The sequence below is a fragment of the Cnephaeus nilssonii genome (assembly GCF_951640355.1).
Source record: "Cnephaeus nilssonii genome assembly, chromosome: 4".
Taxonomy (NCBI): Eukaryota; Metazoa; Chordata; class Mammalia; order Chiroptera; family Vespertilionidae; genus Cnephaeus; species Cnephaeus nilssonii.
Genome location: NC_137075.1, coordinates 38,729,930 through 38,752,141, shown reverse-complemented (window position 1 = coordinate 38,752,141; position 22,212 = coordinate 38,729,930). Strand labels below are relative to the sequence as shown.

Here is a 22,212-nt window from a genome sequence, read left to right as displayed (position 1 = left end):
CAGGAGCAGGGGGAGATGAAGAAGCCCTCAGGGGCAATCAGGGCCAGCAGCCACAGCTCTCACCCACTGATGACGCCAAGCAATCGGGACTGGTGCCGGGTGCCGGCAGTAGGTGTGAGCAGGGCCAGCACTGGCAGTGGGTGCGAGTGGCAGCTCCGGTGCTGGCAGTGGGTGCGAGCAGCAGCTCTGGCACCAGCAGTGGATGCAAACGGGGCCAGTGCCAGCAGCAGGTGCAAGCGCCTGGCAGGACCACGGCACACGGGAACAAAGAATTTTCAGTAACCACCAGAGGACCAGCACCCTGCCTTGGTCTGGCACCACCGCTCACCTGTTCCACCATCCCGCTATGGCTGACGCCCATGTTCTGAGCTCTGCCGCTAGCTGGCAATGCCCACCACGTACTGTGTGCGCCCCCTGGTGGTCAGCGCACGTCATAGCAACCAGTTGTTTGGTTGTTCTGCCGTTTGGTCTATTTGCATATTAGCCTTTTATTATATAGGATAGCATCTAAGATAGTGTATGGTGTTTAGTGTAGAAGTTGAAAGCATCAATTTGGGGCTTGAACAGATAGTGTTTGAATGCAACCCTGCCCAGTGTTAATTGCATTACCAAAAGAGATCCCTTTTTATCTGTGTTAACATCACAATTAAAATGGTAGTAGTTGCTGCTTTCCTTCATCTCCCTCCTTTATCATTAAAAACAGAGAATAATAATATCTTTATTTTTAAAATTTATCTTTATCATTGGAAGTATTATAGATGTCCCCTTTTGTCCCCATTGACCCCTTCTACCTAATACCCACTCCCCACCCACCCTCACCCCAGGCCTTCACTGAGCTATTGTCTGTGTCCTTGGGTTATGCATATACATATGCATACAAGTTCTTTGGTTGGTCTCTTCCCACTCACCCACCCCTGCCTTTCCTCTGAGATTCCTCAGTCTGTTCCTTGATTCTATGTCTCTGGATCTATTTTGTTCATTAATTTATTTTGTTCCTTATATTCCACATGTGAGTGAAATCATGTCATACTGGTCTTTCTCTGACTGGCTTATTTCACTTAGCATAATATTCTCCAGGTATTAATTTCTTTAAATGCCTGAGCTCTTATTATACTTCGTCTTATACTACTGTATAGTTTGCTATTGGCTCTTCTGTTACTCCACTTGCTTGGAAACTATTTGAGGACAAGAATCTTGAATTCTGTTTGAGTATAAACAGTACTATACATGTAGAAGCACTGAAAAAATGACTATTGATTTTAATTTTAAGGATGATTACAAAGAAGCCAACTGAATCTAAGGCCATGTGAACAATTCATAAATCCTTACCAACCATCCCAGTTTGATTAACATCACTATGGATGAAGAGTAGCATTCAACCCATAAACTTCTTACCAAGAATTTACCTAGAACATGGAGTTAAATATGTAAGGAATAAGGGGAAACTTTTGAATAAGAAGTTTTGAAACATTTTTTCCTATCAGATTTGCAAAGATGAAAACTATGGATAGGTTCTAATATTGGCCAAGTGTGGGAAGAGTATGAAGCAGCATTTTCATAAGTAGTTAGGCAATATTTACCTTTATTCTCATACTTTCACTCAGCAATTTTATTATAGGAACTAGAGGCCTGGTGCATGAAATTGGTGTGGGGCGGGGGGGGGGGGGGGGTCCCTCAGCCCAGCCTGCACTCTCTCCCAATCCGGGACCTAAACCGGCAGTTGGACATCCCTCTTGCAATCCGGGACCACTGGCTCCTAACTGCTCACCTGCCTGCCTGCCTGATTACTCCTAACCACTCTGCCTGCCTGCCTAATTGTCCCTAACCACTCTGCCTGCCTGTTTGATCACCCCTAACTGCTTGCCTGCCTGCCTGCCTGATCGCCTCTAACCACCTCTGCCTTGGCCCCCGTCACAGCGGCTTCGCCCAGAAGGATGTCCAGTATGACATCTGGAAGGTTGTTCAGCTGTCTGGTCTAATTAGCATATTATGCTTTTATTATTATAGATATTTAACTCCATGTTCTAGGTAAATTCTTGGTAATTGCAATATCCTTCTAAAGTAGACAAGGTAGTCATTCCAATACCTGCTGCTCTTCTGCATTCACAGACACTAAATCTCACGGTCATACAATGAGCCTTTTCATTTTACTAATAAGAACTCCATAATACCATTTCAAGCATTTTTCCTCTCTGATTGCCATCTGTCTTTCCAGTTCACTCCCTGTAGTACTCTGATTCCACTGGGCACTGGGAACTATAGTCATTAATTCTATCATCTCTTGATGCTTCTTAGTGTCCTCCTTTTTTAGCTCTCTGCTACCTTTCTTCCTTCCTTTCTTCCTTCCTTCCTTTCTTTCCTTTCCTTCCTTCCTTCCTTCCTTCCTTTCTTTTCTTCCTTCCTTTCTTTCTTTCTTCTTTCTTTCTTTCTTTCTTTCTTTCTTTCTTTCTTTCTTTCTTTCTTTCTTTCTTTCTTTCTTTCTTCCTTCCTTCCTTCCTTCCTTCCTTCCTTCCTTCCTTCCTTCCTTCCTTCCTTCCTTCCTTTCTTCTTTCTTTCTTTCTTTCTTTCTTTCTTTCTTTCTTTCTTTCTTTCTTTCTTTCTTCTTTCTTTCTTTCTTTCTTTCTTTCTTTCTTTCTTTCTTTCTTTCTTTCTTTCTTTCTTTCTTTCTCTGTAGTGGATATAATAGCCCATCATTATAATCACTGCATGCATGCATTTGCTTTCATCTTCCTTGCCCCTTTCTCCCTTCCTGCATTACACTCACTTGATAAAACCCCAACCTTGGTTAAATCCATTTCACTGCCCACTCTTTTCCTGTACCTGGGCACCTAAACATGGCTAAAGTTTAGTTCACAAAGAAAACCACAGTCTTGCTGACGGGTCTACTTTAAATCTCTGACCTTTTATCCTAACTGAGCACTTTGTGCCAACCCAGCAATCTTACTATATATTCTCTAATCCATTCATTCTCTGACACTCCTTAATGACTAATTCACAATTTTTTCCTTTCACCCCAGACCTTAAACACCTCCTTCCTTTCTTGTTACATCAATTAACCCATTTGTTATAGGCTAGCAATGTTTCATATTGTGGAGCTTCTGCTGGTTTTTCAATTCCTTCAGCCTTCTGAAGGCAGACTTTACTGTGAGGCCGGAAGTGGTGTTGTAGGTCCTGCACCACCAGCTCCTGTTTTCATGCAGGAATCACAGTGCCAAATCCCCACAACTTGTGTCTTTCTCTTGGTTTTGCTACAGAAGGAGCAAGTGTACTTGGTGTACTGGCTGATTTCAATTTTCATCACCATTTTCCTGAGGGGTCCTGTGCCGTAGTGGGTCCTATATGTACTGACAATTCTGACCTTCTTGGTTTATTCAGCCATATCACCACAAGCTAGGTCCAAACCCAGAGAGGAGCAACTCCTCCTATCTTTTGACTCTCAGATGATGACCTTAATGCACAGAGCTAATAAAAAGCAATCAGAGGAAAATTTCCTGTACAACTTAATATTCTATCTACATCTGCCTTCCTCCTGTTATTGCAGATGAACTGTTTGTGCACATATCTAAGGCCAATTTTGAGGCAAGGGAACTTTACATCATATAAATAGGAATACTAACTATGGAGTAAGTTAATCTTTGCCTATGAACTAGGCAAGGTAGAGAGTGCCAGATTTGTTGTTCAGCTTTTTTGTATGTTGACATTATAGTGAAGAGACAACAACCATACTCTATTGATTCATGTCATCATGGAAATAGACAGGACACCATAAGTCACTTGTCTACCCCCTCATTTTACAAGTTGACATCTAAAAAAGTAAAATTACTTTCCCAAGGATATATATATATATTTTAATGGGCAATTAGAGGAAGGATGACAGGCAACATAAGGGTAGTTTCACAATGTTTTTTTTTCTGTAGAAATTACCAAAAGTTAACAAAAGAAGCAAAAGAAACACCAAAAACGTATGATCAATGCTACAACTAGGGAAGGATCAAATGTGTTATCCAAATGCAGCACAATTTAAGTCAAATTGAAATAAGATGGTAGGAACCTGCACAGAATTCCTCTTCTAGAGAGTAGTAATGAGGGGATAATATATGAATAAAGTTGTTTTAAAAAAAAACTGATATCCTCCCAATTATATCAGAAATTTGATAAAATTTAGAGTTAAAATAGGGCAGGTAGATATGTGTTGATTCCTTTAGATGTACCCGTCTCTTACTGTTTCAATAAAATGACTTGGAGCCTGGCATGAAGAGCCACTGAGCTTGGTGGCTCAGGAGGAGGGAAGGAGAGAGGTGGGTGATAATCTATATGTAGTGATTAGCTTGATCAAGAACAACAAACAGCAGCCAACAAAATCAAGAAGGCAGGGAAAAATGTGCTGTCAAGCCAATATAGACCACACAGGAAAATATCTGGGTTCTGCTAACATAGGAAAGCAAAGTGAAGTCCAGAATACTTACCCACCTCTAAACTCTACTGATGTATGAGGAAAAGGAAGGAGGGGCTTCAAAACAAAATTGCCTCTCTTCCATTCCCTCTAATATGATATCTGAGCCACAAAACAAATAATACTGAACATTGGCATATGCCCATTGCATATGTTCTCAAAGAGTTTACTAAGTTCCCAGGCATTCAAAAAGAAAAAGCAAGGGGCATACCCCTGCACTATTTTAGGATAAGGATGGTTTGGATAGAATGGCCCCATTCAGAAATGAAAACCATCAAATAAATTTTGTTTCCACCAAAAAGAAAAGGAAAAAGGAAGCGAAAACAATACAACATACAGAATTCAGATAGAGGGAAGACTTTAGAAATGCACTTAAAAATATGGTATAAAATTTTTGCAACTGCTTTGCACACTCAAGAACATTGAAAATAACTTTATGAAATAATAGCCTAAATATTAGATAAGAAAGGAATAAGTGAAAAGGAAGCTGGTAGAACAAAAGAAAGAAATCATGAGAAAAATAACACAAGAAAAAAATTAATGTATTAAAAATAGCAAAGAAGAAACACAGCAATGGAAAGAGAGGATCAAGATGGTGGCATAGGTAAATGCCAGTACTTGCTGCCTCCCACAACCACATAAAAATTACAACTAAGATACAGAGCAATTATCATAAGAACCACCTAAAATCTGACTGAATGGATGTCCTATAATTAGAAAAGTCAAGAAAGTACATCAAGACTGGTAGGAGGGGAAGAGGCGGGGAATGGGCTGGTCCAACACACGCGTGTGGTGTGGTGTTTTTTGTTTTTCTAATTGGGAGGGATATCTCCACTGTGGAGACCTCCAGTGAGAAGCAAGGAGTCCCAGCCCCATACCAGACCCCCAGTCCAGGGTTCCAGAGCTGGGAAGAGAAATCCTCATAACTTTGGGCTGAATGACAGACACGGAGGCTGCTGGAGACCCAGGCAGTCCCTCTTAAAGGGCCAGTGCACAAACTTACGCAGTCCTGCTTCCTCTGCACAACAGCACCAGGAGGTTGCTTTGGGGGACCCAGGCACATACATGGAAGAACTGGATTGTTGGTCAGGAACTCCGGGTCAGCTTTCTCCCAGACAGTGGTGCTTGCAGGGGTCATTGTTACTGTGCTAGGACCTCCCCCATTGCAGAGTTGATTGACAGCCATATCTGAGTTTCCATCAGCGTGGCCCACACTGTGCACTCTACCCTGGTGATTCCCTGAGACCCTGTCTCATCCAATTTGCTGCCCCATCCAAGCTGTTTGCAACGGCTTTTCCATATGAATGGCCCCCTGTCTCATCCAATTTGCTGCCCCATCCAAGCTGTTTGCAATGGCTTTTCCATATGAATGGCCTGTCCCCGCTTAGGCTTCAGACTTTTCTAAAATCTCTCAAACAAGCAGCAACTGGCATCAACATGGCCCAAACTTATCAATAAGAGGCCCAAGATCTGGCACTAGCACCAGCCTGCCTTGCTTCACAGATGAGCCTCCCCTGGGCATTTCCAAGCCCAATACAAGTAGCAGCCATCTGCAGATCTCTCCATAGCTCCTTCTGGGTGGCCCCAGGCAGTGGCTAACTTTGCACCTGTCTGGAGGCCCCAGAGCCAGTGCACTCGGTAGACAGCTTCAGACCATACCAGATTACAACTCTACACATCCACAAGCAACACACTCAAGGGGCAGACTCAATGAGTACCAAAGCCCCACTGAAGCAAGTCCTGCTTCATTGGGGTGTCTCCTGCACAGCAGCTCTTCCACTGTAGTCAGAGCTGGTTCTCACAGCCAATTGTCCTGGATGTTAACTCCTCCTAGTGATGCCAACAGCAATCAAGGCTCAACTACAACAAGACTCTGCACAAAGCCCACACAGAGGCGCACCTAGAGGGTCCAGCTCAGGTAACTGTGCAGACTGAGCCACTGGGCCCTAAAGGACACCTCCAACACAAGGCCACTCTACCAATTCCAGGACACATAGCAGGTCTAGCTAATATTTAAAAGCAAACACAGGGAAGCAGCCAAAATGGGGAAACAAAGAAACATATCACAAATGAAAAAATGGAAGCAAGCAAACTACTAGATACAGAGTTCAAAACAATGGTTATAAGGTGCTCAAGGATCTTAATGAGAGCTTGAAGGGACTTAATGAGAGCTTAAATGGACTTAGTGAGACTTTCAAGAATCTTAGTGAGTATTTCAAAGACATAAAAAAAGACCAGTCAGAAATTAAGCATACACCAACTGAAATAAAGAAAAATTTACAAGGATTCAACAGTTGAAGATTCCAATAATCAAATCAATTATTTGGAATATGAGGAAGTAAAAAACACCCAATCAGAAGAGCAAAAAGAAAAAAGAATCCAAAAATATGAACATAGTGTAAGGAGTCTCTGGGACAACTTCAAGCATACCAACATTCACATTATGGGAGTGCCAGGAAAAGGAGAGAGAAAGCAAGATATTGAAAACCGACTTGAAGAAATGATGACAGAAAACTTCCCCTATCTGGGGAAAGAAATAGACTTACAAGTCCAGGAAGCTCAAAGAGTCCCAAACAAGAGAAACCCAAAGAAGCCCACACCCAGACACATCATAATTAAAATGCCAATAGTTAAAGACAAAGAGAGAATCTTAAAAGCAACAAGAGAAAAGCAGTTAGTTACCTATAAGGGAGTGCCCATATGTCTGTCAGCTGATTTCTCAACCGAAACTTTGCAGGCCAGAAGGGAGTGGCAAGAAACATTCAATGTGATGAACAGCAAAGACCTACAACCAAGATTACTCTACCCAGCAAAACTATCATTTATAATTGAAGGTCAGCTCTAGCCAGTTTGCTCAGTGGATAGAGCATCAGACGTGGACTGAAGGTCCTGGGTTCAATTCCAGTCAAGGGCACATTCCTGGGTTGTGGGCTTAATCCCTAGTAGGGGTCATGCAGGAAGTGGCCAATCAATGATTCTTTCTCATAACTGATGTTTCTATCTCTCTCTCCCTCTCCCTTCATCTCTGAAATCAATAAAAATATTCTTTTTATTTAATAAATCTTTATTGTTCAGATTATTACAATTGTTTCTCCTTCCCCCCCCCATATCTCCCCTCCACCCGGTTCCCACCCTCCCTTTTGCCCTTACCTCCCCCCCGCCCCCCACTGTCCTTATCCATAGGTGTATGATTTTGTCCAGTCACTTCCCATACCCCCAACACAGACACCCCTTTCCCTCTGAGAATTATCAATCCACTCCGATTCTATGCCCCTGATTCTATTGTGTTCACCAGTTTATTCTGTTCTTCAGATTTTTAACTCACTTGACTTTTATATTTTATTGATTTTTGACAGAGAGGAATTGAGAGGGATAGAGAGTTAGAAACATCGATGAGAGAGAAACATCGATCAGCTGCCTCCTGCACACCTCCCACTGGGGATATGCCTGCAACCAAGGTACGTGTCCTTGACCAGAATCGAACCTGGGACCCTTTAGTCCACAGGCCGACGCTCTATCCACTGAGCCAAACCGGTTTCGGCATTGACTTTTAAATTCACTTGTTGATAGGTATGTATTTGTTGTTCATAATTTTTATCTTTACTTTTTCTTCTTTTTCCTCTTTTTAAATAATACCTTTCAGCATTTCATATAATACTGGTTTGGTGGTGATGAATTTCTTTAGCTTTTTCTTATCTGTAAAGCTCTTTATCTGGCCTTCAATTCTGAATGATAACTTTGCTGGGTAGAGTAGTCTTGGTTGTAGGTTCTTGCTATTCATCACTTTGAATATTTCTTGCCACTCCCATCTGGCCTGCATAGTTTCTGTTGAGAAATCAGCTGATAATTGTATGGGTGCTCCCTTGTAAGTAACTAACTGTTTTTCTCTTGCTGCTTGTAAGATTCTCTCTTTGTCTTTTGCCCTTGGCATTTTAATTATGATGTGTCTTGGTGTGGTCCTCTTTGGATTCCTCTTGTTTGGGGTTCTGTGTGCTTCCTGGACTTGTAAGTCTATTTCTTTCACCACGTGGGGGAGTTTTCGGTCATTATTTCTTCAAATAGGTTTTCAGCGTCTTGCTCTCTCTCTTCTTCTGGCACCCCCATAATTCTGATGTTGGTACGCTTGAAGTTGTCCCAGAGGCTTCTTACACTATCTTCAACTTTCTGAATTCTCTTCTCTTTTTGCTTCTCTGGAGGAGTGTCCTTTGCCTCTTTGTATTCCAAATCTTTGACTTGATTCTTGCATTCCTCTAGTCTGCTGTTGGGTCTCTGTATAATATTTTTTATTTCAGTCAGTGTATGTTTAATTTCTAGTTGGTCTTTTTTCATATCCTCGAGTGTCTCATTAAATTTATAGGCCTTTTCCATGAAATTCTTGAAAAACCTTATAACCGTGGTTTTGAACTCTATGTCCATTCGTTTGTTCTCCTCCATTTCTTTCATTTGGGATCTGTTTCCTTGCCTCCTCATTTTCGCTGCTTCCCTTAGTTGGTAGGGTAGCTTTGTGTACTAGTTGTCCTATTGGTTCAACTGGTCAGCCTCCCAGTTACCTGAGGTAGATGCTCTTGGTGCACCCCTTTGTGGGCTGTGTGTACAGCCTTGTTGTAGTTAAGTCTTGATTGTTGTTGTTGTCACTGGGAGGAATTGATCTCCAGACCAATTGGCTGTGAGGATTCGCTGTGTCTATAACGGAAGAATTGCTGTGCTGGAGACACGTTTATGGGGCGGGACTTGTTCCAGTAGGGCTTTGGTGCTCACTGAGTCTGCCTCTTGAATGTGTCCCTTATGAAAGTGGTTGAAATCTGGTGTCGTTTCATACCGACCACTAGATATCCTAGATTCTGGATCTCCAATGGGGTGCAGGTCAGCTACTGTCTGAGGCCACCCAGCAGGAGCTACAGCAAGAACTACAGTTTTCTCCTCTTTGCTTGGGGTTTGGCGGTTTTGGAGCAGTCTGACTGGAGCTGCAGTTTATTTGGTTAAGCTTCCACAGAATAGGCCATTTATATGCAAAAGCCACTGTGTGGAGCCTGGGTGGGTTTGTAGGATTTTGGGGCGGGATCTCAGGGCAGGGCGGGGTCTCAGGGCGGGGTGGGATCTCAGGGCGTCACTAGGCTAGGGCATGGCAAGCGGCGATGGCTGCAGTCAGCCCTCTCTGCCTTTCTGCATTTCCAAGTCCCTGCGTCCCCCGCTCCAGCGCAGTAAACACTGATTGCTGGGCGCACCTCTGCAAGAAAGTCACTCTCACTTTCCGACCTGATGGCCGAGAGTCCAGCTTCTCCCCGTAGGTGTCTGGGTCCCCCGCGTGTCCCCAGAAGCTGGATTTCAGAGTGATTGGGAGCTTATCTCCCTTCGGGTTGGAAAAAAGCCGAGCGCCCTGTTGCCTGCCACCAGCCTGCTTCTCGCGCCTCTGTACCTCAGCTTTTCCGCATTTGTTCTCCTTTCTTTTTCCTTCTTAGTTGTAAATTTACCACTCATCCAGCTTTCCCGTGGTTCTGGGTGGTAGACGTTTTGTCTTCTAGTTATATTTTTGAAATTGTGCGCGGCGTCAGTTTAGTTGTTTAACTATGCCGCCATCTTGGTTCCTCCTCTCAAAAATATTTTTAAATAAATAAATAGAATTGAAGGTCAGATAAAGAGCTTCACAGACAAGAAAAAGTTAAAGGAGTTCATCACCACCAAACCAGTATTATATGAAATGTTTGAAGGGCATTTTTTAAGAAGAAGAAGGAGAAGAAAGAGGAGGAGGAGAAGAAGACAAAAATATGAACAATAAAATGACAATAAATACATATCTATCAATGATTGAATCTAAAAATCAATATAAACAAACAAAAAATCTAATGAATAAAATAAACTGATGAACAAAATAGAATCAGAGGCAAGGCAACATGCCTGACAAATGTCAGAGGGAAGGGGTGTGGTGGGAAGAGATTAACTAAATATCTTATCTGCATATATGCGTTACCTATGGACACAGACAATAAGGTGGTGAAGGCCTAGGGTGGGGCAGGAACCGGGTGGAAAAATGGGAGGAAAAATGGGGGACATCTATAATACTATCAAAAATAAAGTGTCTTTTAAAAAAAAAAAGAAAGAAAGAAACACAGCAATGTAGTAAACCCACACAGGATTATGAAAAATCACACAATATAGGAAGTCATATAAAGTCTAACACTTAAGAATACCAAAGTAGATGTGAAGAAAAATGGAAAGCTCACATATGGTTATTTCTATGTGGACGGGGCAAGGGAGCAGACTAAATGAAACCCACAAAAATTCCAAGAAAATTATCCAGGGGTGGAAAAACAATAACCCTGAATCTATAGATCGAAAAGGTTCACGCAGCCGGCATGTCAACTTATCAACCAGGAGGTTATGATTTGATTCCAGTCAGGGCACATGCCCAAGGTTGCGGTCCCGATTCCCAGTGTGGGGTGTGCAGGAGGCAGCTGATCAATGATTCTCTCTCATCATTGATGTTTCTATCTCTCTCTCCCTTCCTCTCTGAAATCAATAAAAATATATTTTTAAAAAATAAAAGGTTTAATTTGTTTTAGAAGATGCTTATAAAGAATGAGCAGTATCAAGATATATTTTTTAAGTTATTAAGCTGCAAATGTAAAGAAAGCTTTTAGAAAGGTGATGATTATTTAAAAATGGAAGAGAGACTTAAAAACTCTGATTTTTTAAAATTACAGTTGCAAAGACAATGGAACATTGTCTATAAAATTCTCAGGTTAAAACTATGTGCATCAGAAAAATTGATGTATTTGAGAAAAATTTACATTCTCAAATGTGTAGAGACTCAATAAATGCATTACCCATGTCTGACTTCTCAAAGTCATACTTAAAATATAGCCCAGACTTTCATTTCCAACAATATGATGGATTTGATTCTAGAGTTGCCAGATATAGCAAATAACAATACAGAATGCCCAGTGAAATTTAAATTTCAGATTAACAATAAATAATCTTTTAGTGTAAGTATGGCCTATGCAATATTTGGGATATACTTATGCTAAAGGAGTATTCCTTATTTATCTGAAATCTACATTTAACTACATTGACATCCTGAATTTCTTACAACCATAGGTAGTTTGAGAAATATCCCAAAACATACAATTAAGAAATGCTGATTTAAAAAAAAAAAGGATAAAAAACAGACAAAAATATCAAAATTGTGTGACTGAGCTCAGAAGGTAAACACACACACACACACACACACACACACACACACACACACACACACAAAGGGAACAAATTACAAACAAATGGTAAAGCAGAAGCTGAAATGATGGGAATTACTTGCATGGTGACTCAAATGGTTGTGTTTGGATGGCCACTCGGGAAAGAAAAGGGCACTTGGGAGCTGCGTGGAGAGTTGGATCTGAGACTTTTCTATAAACCAGCACCCTGGAGAGGCTCTATTCTCTGTGAAAGGATGGGCTAAGGAAATATGCTCACGGCAAAAGACAACGAGGAACTTGTCTGTCTTGTCTTAGGCTCTCAGTAGCAAACAAAGCACATTTCCCAAGGAATTCAAACACACCAGTTTTCCCTCAAACAAATTTGGAGTGGAATCTATGTAACTACTGCCTTGGACTTTGTTTTACTTATTATCCCAAAACATTTATTACTTGCTACAATTTGATAATAACTCCAGTTTTGAATGGTGCATATTTCTCATTATGAATCTAAATATGCAGAATGTTTGTTCTGTTTTCAGTCATACACTGTGTTAAAAATAATGTCTTAAAAACAGTATGACTTACTTGCATATTTATCTGTATTAAAAGCTTCATGAAACAATTATTGCAGATACACAGCTATTGCTTTTTTAAGTATTTTTTAAAAGAAAAATATCTCCTCTCCTATATCAATTGCCTACATTTTCAAATGTATCATCTGAGTCAAAGGAGTTGCAAGATTTAAACAGGAAAACATTCACAGAGGAGAAGAATGTTGAAGGAAAGGAATTGTAATTTTAGTCATTGTGTCCAATGATAAATTTTAATCTGAAATAATAAACGTGTTCTTTTGTTGTCAGATATGTGTTGTAAACAGAAAGAAATTCTGGATGTTCCTACAAATTATAGCCTCATTTCAGCATAGAGACTGTTTACCTAGCCTGCAGAGCACATAAAGAGATGCTGCTTTATATTGATCAAGTTACAGAAGACTCCACTTTATTAAAAGTGACAATTTCTGCCCGGCCGACATAGCTCAGTGGTTGAGCGTTGACCTATGAACCAAGAGGTCACCGTTCTATTCCTGGTCAGGGCACATGCCTAGGTTGCAGGCTCAATCCCCAGTGTGGGGCATGCAGGAGGCAGCCGATTAATGATCCTCTCTCATCATTGATATTTCTCTCTCTCTCTCCCTCTCCCTTCCTCTCTGAAATCAATTTAAAAATATATATTTTTTAAAAAGTGACAATTTCTGTTTTAAAGAACTTTTTCTTTTAAAAAGCATTTCCATATCTTCATGAAAGCCAATAGTCGCATGTTTATTTTTAACCTTTTGCACTCGGATGTCGAGTGTGACTCGACATGGTTAGCATTAGAATAAAGGAATCGAGAAAAAAGCAAGCAAGTGCAAAGGGTTAATTAAAAAGAAAACTCTATGTCTCTGGAATGCTAGCTACTACCATCTTAGTAGTTCCCAGAAAAGAGATCCAAATTGAAAAACAATTTCACCAAATTTCATTAATTTCTCTAGAATTTCAATATGGACTCTTGTAGTTTTAAGAAAACAAGTGTGTGTGTTTTTAACTCTATGACCATCTTCAGTTGATTAGCATGTAATTAAAATGTACACCAGAAGTTATCATTTTAGTATCTGAATTACTGTTTGTTTTTAAGTCTTTTAAACATAAATAGTTGAATCAAATATTTCACATTTCACAGTTCAATTTCACCATGTTAGCTAAATAAGAGGGTGCTAAGAAGAGAATATTACCTAAATTAAAAGTTTGCCACTTCGCAGCTCTAATCCTGTTGGGAAAAGATGAGTTCTGTCTAACTTATCAGCAAGAGGTCTTTATTGCCTTAAGTATTAATTGACTAGGTTCTCATTAAGGTCAAAAGTACACTTGGCTGACCAGAGGCAGCCAATTATCCATTGTCAGCCATGCTCATTTACATTGACTGAACATAATGGTAATTATTTGACTGCCAAGTCACAAGGTCGCTGAATCTTTTGTGCACTTTGCCCTCCAAAAGGGCAACAGTCATTCAGACACCAGAAAGCATTTATAACAAAGATTTAGTTTATTACTTATTGACTTAAATCACTCTTAGGAACAGGTGTTTCATTCTCTTTGGACAAATGATGTATCATTTCTTTGTGAAATACTTGAGTCTGGTTGAAATCCTGTGGTTGATTGTGTCTGAGGATTTTTGTTCAGCAAGCAGCTTGCAATTGAAACTCCAAATAGCTTTTTAAAGAGCAGACCAATCCTATGACTATATCCTTTTGTAATCTAGACTTTTCTCCTGCTAAGTGACTGCAGCAAGTTGGAACAAGCTGGGCACACAGGTGCTGAAATGCCTCTGGGGCATCAGTCTCAACACTGAAGGTTAGAACCACATTTGAGTCTCACCGTAATGAGGACATTGGTATGCTTTTAAATACCAAATGCTGTTGACTTGGGATATTGGATATTCGCCATAGAACAAAAGCGAAATGAAAATGCAAGATTATTCCATGGGCCAATAATCTAAAATTTCTGTCCCAGTGATTTGCATCATCATAAATTATTACATCTAATTTATATGATGGTGATGTCACTAGTTGTATTCGTGAGCTTTTAATTTTTTTCCATTTTATCTATTCTACTTATATTGAACATCATTATCCCTTACATTTTATTGATTTAAATATCACAGATGATTCCATGTGCTAGATTTTAAGGAAAAATATTTTTGTTTAGCACATCACTTTTACAACTTGTATGTCTAGCTCAAACTAGAAACCGGAGTTTCAGCCTAGATTCTTTCTTTTGCCCTCCCCAAATATGCATTCTATCAAGCATCACATTCCATCAGTTCTAGTTAGTGAATATCATCAATGGACAGAAGTACTCTGCACGTCAACCCATTGCCACTGCCTCGGGTCAGCTACTTGTTGTCTCTTGATTAAACAGTTGTAATACCTTTTTACTGGTCTTCAAAGTGATTCGATGGCCCTCTGTTGGCATGACTGTCTTCCCTCTAGACTTAGACCCTTTTAGAATAGAGTGACATATATTCATATGGTATCCCCAGCAAACATTTAGTGCTTGGCACATAAAGACATTCAGTAAAAGTTTACTGAATAAATAAGTGACCATAATTCGCTTATAAATGTAAACCCTGATAGAATGGTAATTTGTTATGATTTAAAAAATCATTAAAGCAAACTTTTCACTAGTATTAAATTATTAATATTTTCTCAGACTATTATAAGGAGCAGTAAGTTATAATTCATCCAGGTGACTAACCCAACAGCATTTAATATGAAGACAGAGAGGCCAAGTCAAAAGAAAGAAATTATTATCATAATTCTTGAGTAATTAAGCTACCAAGTATATATAGAAAACAAACCCATGTATTATCAAAACATTTGCTTTGCTTGTGGGATTGTATGATTTTCCTGCAAGTCAACATTAGATTAGCAGTTATATATTGTTTACTAAGTACTGAGCACTCCATATACATTATCTGCCATCCTCTTAAGTACCCACATAATATAGATATACTAATTGTCATTTTACAGATAAGAAAACTGGTTTCCCAGGATAACTTACCTAAAAGACACATAATCCAGGACTTCCTGGCTCCAAAGCCTGAGCTCTATCTACCACACTAATCTGATTCTTTCTACCATCTTATTCCACTTATTCCATTGTGGCTTCATTTGATAGTAAGTTTGCATCCTTTTTAAAACTTTGGACAATCTATTAAACATTATTCTGAAACTCCATTAGGTATTATATAGAAATATTTCATATCCAATGTTGGATTAGGGACTGGATAATCAATAGAGCCAAAGATGAGGAAAAGGACAGTGGAAATTAAAGGTAATATGACTTTGTAGTTAAGACTGCATGGGTTTTGACATGATACAGCCTTACATTTGAATGTCAAGTTTACCATGTACTACCTGTGTAACCTTGAGTGAATTATTTGATTTCCAAGTTTAAGAGCGTTAATCTTTAAAATAGACCAATGGATATGTAAAGATAAAATGAGATTAAGCAGATAAGATGCCTAGCACAGTGATGGTGCATCATAATGGTTCAGTAATGTTAGCTATTGTTGTTAATAAAGGTTTTCTACCAAAATGGACAGTTTGGGCTATATATACTTTGTAATCCTTTTTTGTGTTCAGATGAGAAATTCCAGGTGAGATGGCTTTGGGAAAGCAAGGCCCAGTATGAAATATTACTAGTAAGTCTCAAGTCAAGGTGTCAGGTTGATCCCAATAACCAATCAGGAGGAAAACCTGCCCCAGGACATTGTGTGTATTTTTCCAGTTAACTTAGAAGTCATTCTCATATCTCTTTTTTTCTAAATATTTAGGAAAAGTCTTGCTGTAACTTTCAAACACTAACAACAGGTCTACTGGGGAAGTGGGGGAAAGATGAATAGATATAAAGAGAAATATGAATAAATGTAAACAAGGATAAGAATGTGTGGTATCACAAATTAACATCCACAATAAATTATCTTTAATATGCATCTTCTTTTTTTATTGTATAGACTTAATTTACTGTCATATTAGGCTCCTACTGTTAACAGCATCTCATTTGATAATTATAAATTGTTGACATCTCTCTTGTAGATTTAGTTGAATGCAAAGAAAAACCTTGAAATTCCAAAAAAAAAAAAAAATCATTTCTTATGCCCCCCAAAGGTTTGGAACACAGAAACCTTGAATCAGTCTTGGAAGGAATCCTCTAATTCCAGAAAAGTGTAGGAATCCCAGGTCTAATCCTCAGGCAAATAAGCACTAGCTGAACATGAAAGACAGACTGTGGCCAACATTAATTCTTTTCCAAATCAGGTTTTCATCACACGTTTTTATTTCTTTGAGTGAGACAAATGAATTTCTCTAATACTTTATCCATCCATTGTTAAAATTCAATCCAAAAGCAATTCTGAGATCAGATGTCAATTTTGTTACGTTTAATTTTGGATAACCCTCTTCTCTTTTCTTTGGCATTAGAACAAATTGCAATTGCTGAAGTCCAAAAATTATAAAGAACTACGTAAGCATTCATGTTTGATATCAAGATCAGACTAGTGTGTTAAAGGATAGGTTTCTGACACCAGATGGGGCATGTTATAATGGTTTCAGGAGAAAGTAGCACATTCAGTTTGAGAAGGTAAGAAGGGGAGATAACATATTATGGCCGTGGCTTGGGCTCTTACTAAAAAAGGGATTTTAATTGTATTCATAATCAAATTTAATAATATGCTTTTCCCTTTAACAGAAATTTCTATTTCCCATACCTTTACAGGTCCAGTTCTCTTAGACTAAGCAAACTATTTATAAAAGGAGAATTGAATGGAAGAGGGATCATATTCTTTTCAGTGTCTTTCCCCAACCCTTGCATCAGAGTCCCTGAGTCAGCCTCGGGCTCTCAGCACTGGGTCCGACCCAACCTGCTTTCATTCCTTTAGCTGCAGAGCACATACCATAATCCAGGATCAAACATGCTGGAGCCTCATTTCTCCGTCTCCTCAAGTAGACCGCCAACAGATTCGGACTGTTTTTCTCTCCATTTGTCTGTGCAGAGAGTTTTTATTTTAAACTCTTCTAATTTAACAGAGGGAAAAGGTTAAAAAGAAAGTCAACCCTCACCACTTCAAAAAAAGAAAAAAGTCATCCACAGTTTCCCACTGAATTGAAGCCAAAAACTCTGCCAATTTTGCTTTCAAATCTCCGACTTGCACCCTGACCCTTCATATGATCCGTGGGGCTTGTTGCATAAGGCCTATCTGGGCACCTTTCTAAAAGTGCTATCTTCGTCTATATTTCAAAACACTCACAGATATTTTATCATTAATTAGTATTCATATTATGTCTCAAACAATCTGTTCATGAATAGGGGGAGTGAACTAGTTGAACAGCTCTTCTGTTTGTCTGGTGATTAACATGGATGATGTATGGAGAGCCGAAAGCCTTGTAAAGGGAGGGAGGCAGTCCCATGTTGGGTAGGTTTCTCCTGGAACGTTTGGAAGCTTACCTATTTGGGAGGCTGGACTTCTCCAGAAAAACTATACTTGGCACAGAGGCTGGGGAGACACAGGCCTCTTTAAAAATAGACCCCTGCCTCTTTGATTCACAGCATCCTGGATTCGCTTTTCATCACGTTAACATGCCACTTGGGAGCTGGCTGGACTCCCTTGCTCAGTGACATACATTTCATAGTGTTGTTTTTTAAAACCATTTGTTCTTTTAACCACAACATGCTTTGCATTTTTCTTTCAAATTTTAGGTTGTATATATAGATTGGTCAAAACAATGTTTTTAACATTCCAAACAATTTAGAAAGATAGTGGATGGGTGTCAGTTAATCTATTATGTTCTCTTCCTCCTCCCCCTCTTCAGCTGCTAATCTTAGAACTTGTGTGCCAAATTGTGTAAGATATTCTTCCAATAGCTACATGTGTGACTCTTTTGTGAGCTCTACAGACAGTTATGAGGACAGATTTGGAGTTGCATATGGGACTGTCACATGGTTTGATTGCCTTGTCTTCCAGGCACTGAGATTTCTTTTCCCTGAGCTTTAATACTGAGGAATTTTTAGTTGTGATAAAAGTTCAGCAAAGTGTCTATTAAGGAATTTACACATCCCAGGAAAGGGGAAGGGGAAAAAAAGGTTTTACTCACCATCACTCTATTTTTGGCATCTATATACATTGGACAGTTTATAGGTTTACTTCCTCCAATAGTGAAAAAAATTTACAGAATTTTTATGAAAATCAAGAGTTAAGGGCCTTTATTATCCTCCTTGCTTTTTTTTTTTTTTTTGGAACAAGATCTAGTAGATATCTCAACAGAAAAAGAAAGCAGATGCTTTGTAAAAAAGTCTCATAAATTCATGTCCAATTATAGGGCATGATTTGCAGAAAAATGTGATCTATCAACTTTAGGAGCCAAAAATCTTGTGCCTTTAGTCACTGAGATGGTGAGGAGCAAATTCATTTTCAACTTTATGGACACATTGACAACCCTCTTTCAGGACAAGCATCACAGCCCCTCATCCCATTGAACCACAGAGCCACCTTTGAGGGATGCACAGCCTTAAAACAAGGTTTTTCTCCTAATCTTATTTCAAATATTTCTCAAGAATAAATAATCTTAGTGACACCTTGCTGTGTCCAATGAATGAAGACATATTATGATATAAGAAGTGTTAATCACATATACTCAGACCTTTTTTTTTCTTTTAATGCCCAATGTGTATGACTATTCTTCTTGGTATAAACTTCAGCCTGTCAAACAAATAGAGTGGCTAATTATTCAGAGATGAACTTTAATCAAAATCTTAATTCAGAAATAATAATAATGACCATCATGTATTGATTGTTGCTTTGAGCCTAAACTCTATAAAATAGATATTTTGTATATATTAATTCTAAGAATAACCTACCAAAGTAGGTATTATCTCCGTGTTCACGGTTGAGTAAGAAATCAGAAATAGCTTGAATGTATTTTCTTATTTCAGTCCTTAATTTCGATTTCCTGTTTTAGGTTGGAGAAGTCCTGCACAATTGCACAGTGACCCTTGAGAGTGGTGAGACACAAAGGGCAGCTTCCAGTCCCTTAAACCACACCCTGGAGATTCTGGGGCTGCACCTAGGGGCACCAGACTTGGCCACATTCTCATGGCTCACTGGTACGTGATGAGCAGCAGGCTCATGGCCACTGCTCTGGATCCCTGACAGAACTTAAGGACACATGAAAAGGTACCTACAGTATCTAGTTTATTTCTAGTAAAAAAAAAAAGAGCAATTTATAAAAAGATTTTCTTCAGAAAGTAACAAGTTTTTCTTGGTGCATCTCATAAGGGTTTGAACTAAATCTGGCATAATAAGGTTTGATTGAGCTGTTATGTTCTGCCTCATAAGTGGCTGTGCACAATCGAGGAAGAAAATTGCTTAAAAGAAAGTTACAGTCATCACTAACTTTATCTTAATTCTCCAAAGCAGCAAGTTGAGAGTTCTTTAAGAGCAGCTGAAAGCTCTTAGAAAATGTTGAAAAATACTCTGTTTAGAAATAATTCTGCCTTTATGTCACACTGTACTTTTGGGAGATGGGGTTTATTTTTATGATATTTTGTTCACTTGGGGTAGTTTTATCTTATTTCTCCAAAGACATTAAAAAAGAAACATCAATCCATTCTTCTAAAATATTTAACAGAGATCAGTTTTCAGCATGAGATCTGTACCCTGTTTGGAGGTGTAACTCCTAGTTATCACACAGGTATCAAAAACCATTTCTGGAATAAATTGAATTTAGATCATACCATTATTTATACTATTGTGTTATCAGAAAGTAATAGATTTTAAAAATTAATAATAGATTATTGATTGGAATTTACCCTAGAAATAACTTGGAAGAATCTGTTCATTGTTAATGTCACAAGTTATAGTGACAATAAAGTAATTACTTGCAAGTGATATTATCTGCCTAGTAAACCCATGATACACGTGAACAACCCATAAAACGAGTTTTAGTGAGTTTAGAGTTTATTAAGATTGGTACAGTCTTACCTAGGAAATACGAACAAATCTTTCACATTCTAAATACCAGCAGTAACCAATTAACAAGATAAAGGGTAAAGACAACATTTGCAGTAGCATTAAAAAGCTGTAAGAACTTTCAGGGCTTCTATAAAGAAAACCATAAATCTTTATGGCAGGATGAAGCTTTAAAAAATTGGAAAGGCTTACCATGTTTCTTAATGGAAAATGACTTAAAGATACCTGTTGTTTATAATTTTATTTTTAAAAATAAATTTTATTGTATTAGAAGCAAGGCTTATAAAAAATGTACTTAGTACAATGACTCTAAAGTAGATATGATATGGGGGAACACTTTGTAAAGTATATGATTGTCTCATCTCTATGTTGTACGCTTGAAACTAACACATGATAATATTGAATACAAACTGTAATTTAAAAAATAAAATTAAAAAACAAAAAACAATGATAACAACCAGTTAGCTTTATTTTTAAAAAGTAGGTATGGAATAACAAAGCAGGCAAAATTAGCCTAGAAATTTTTACTGAAAAAGAAACTGGGGGAGAAACAGGGGTGTAAAGTAAAGGGGGAAGAATAAGAAAGCCTCACACTTCCAGATATTAAAATATAATGTAAAGATACAATTAAAATCATGTGACATTGATATAGTAACAAATAATCATCAGTTGCTCAAACTCGAAATTTCTCTTAAGATTGTGTGTTTTCCCGTTTGCAGAGGTGGGAGTGTTTCTTTAGATCCAGCAGGTACACGGGATGCTGCCCATTGCTGATTTGGCACACCTTGCTTTTATGGTTTTCATCAGTGAGCCTGCTCGGTGCTGCACCTGCCTCCAAGATGGAGTTTGCCAGCAGTCAGCACTAGCTACCTCCCACTTTGATGATGACACTGGCCATTTCTCTGAATCCAGTAAGGTCCAAGGCTTGTATATCTGAGAGCCTTTTCTCTTCCTGTGACTCCTGGGATCTATAGAATTCTTATAAAAGTTGCTTTCTTCAATAGAAAATATTTCCTGGATTTGAGCTTTATTTTAATTTGTTTTTGCTGTGGCTGACACATTTAAATTTGAGCTATTTCACAGATTACCCCTACCCCCTCCATCGTGGCTTCATTTGATAGTAAATGCAAGCTTAAAATTTACTATTAATGTAAAATTTTAATTATTTAAACTAAACTTAATTTTTAATATGGAGTAAACATAGTCTTTGTGTCATAGTGTATTTCTTCTCACTCATCCACAGATGTGGGTGTCAATTTGGAAAGAGTTTCAACAAGAATCGCTTGTAGAATGTTTTCAGTGAGACTAAAGGAGCAAAATAAATACCGGTCATCTTTAAGGATCTTGAAAAATAAAGGTAATTTCTCAGCATGCCAACCATACCCACCTTACAACTAAATGTAATGCAGATTACCACATAAACAGGAAATTTGAGTATTGCAGTTAGTATTTAGTTTCCTGCTATATTAATGTCAATTTAGGTCCTGCTTAGAGGAATTTGCCACAGAATGATTGTATGTCATTATGTAGCTGTGGCAAGATAATACATTCATAGCTAAAGAGAAAATTAGTTGGGGAAAGATTTCTCTGAGTTGAAATTTATGGTTAGTATTTTAAGGTATAATGAATGTATCTACTGTCGCTTTAGAAATGACTTGCTATCAGAAGTTAAATTATCATTTCATAATTTTCTATAAAGTGAGTGTTTTTAATTTAATTAACCATGCCTGAAAAGATATTTGACTATATCTTATTGGAATAATTAGTAATCTGAACCTATCATAATAAGTAATTGTACTCTTTCCAGACATTTTTTGGCTCTTAGGTTTTCTTTGAAGGTACTAGGAGAGTAGAGACTGACATATTATTCAACATGCTGATACTTTTTAGCATCATAATGTTGGTTCTTAAAACTTTACTAAATTAACTTGACAGTTTCAAATTAAGTATCATCTTGTGTTTTTCCTTTGTCCATCTTTGTAAAGACAGTGTCATATACTATGA

At 38.5% G+C, this 22,212-nt stretch overlaps 1 pseudogene across 1 annotated transcript; it reads right to left on the bottom strand.

Moving 5' to 3' along the window:
• Positions 1–3,071: 3,071 nt before the first annotated feature.
• Positions 3,072–5,639, bottom strand: LOC307097686 (large ribosomal subunit protein eL43-like; annotated as a pseudogene). The gene is made up of 2 exons: positions 5,457–5,639; positions 3,072–3,361 (listed from the first exon to the last, which is right to left on the bottom strand). The product of its transcript is annotated as a large ribosomal subunit protein eL43-like (transcript).
• Between the last annotated feature and the right edge of the window lie 16,573 nt (positions 5,640–22,212).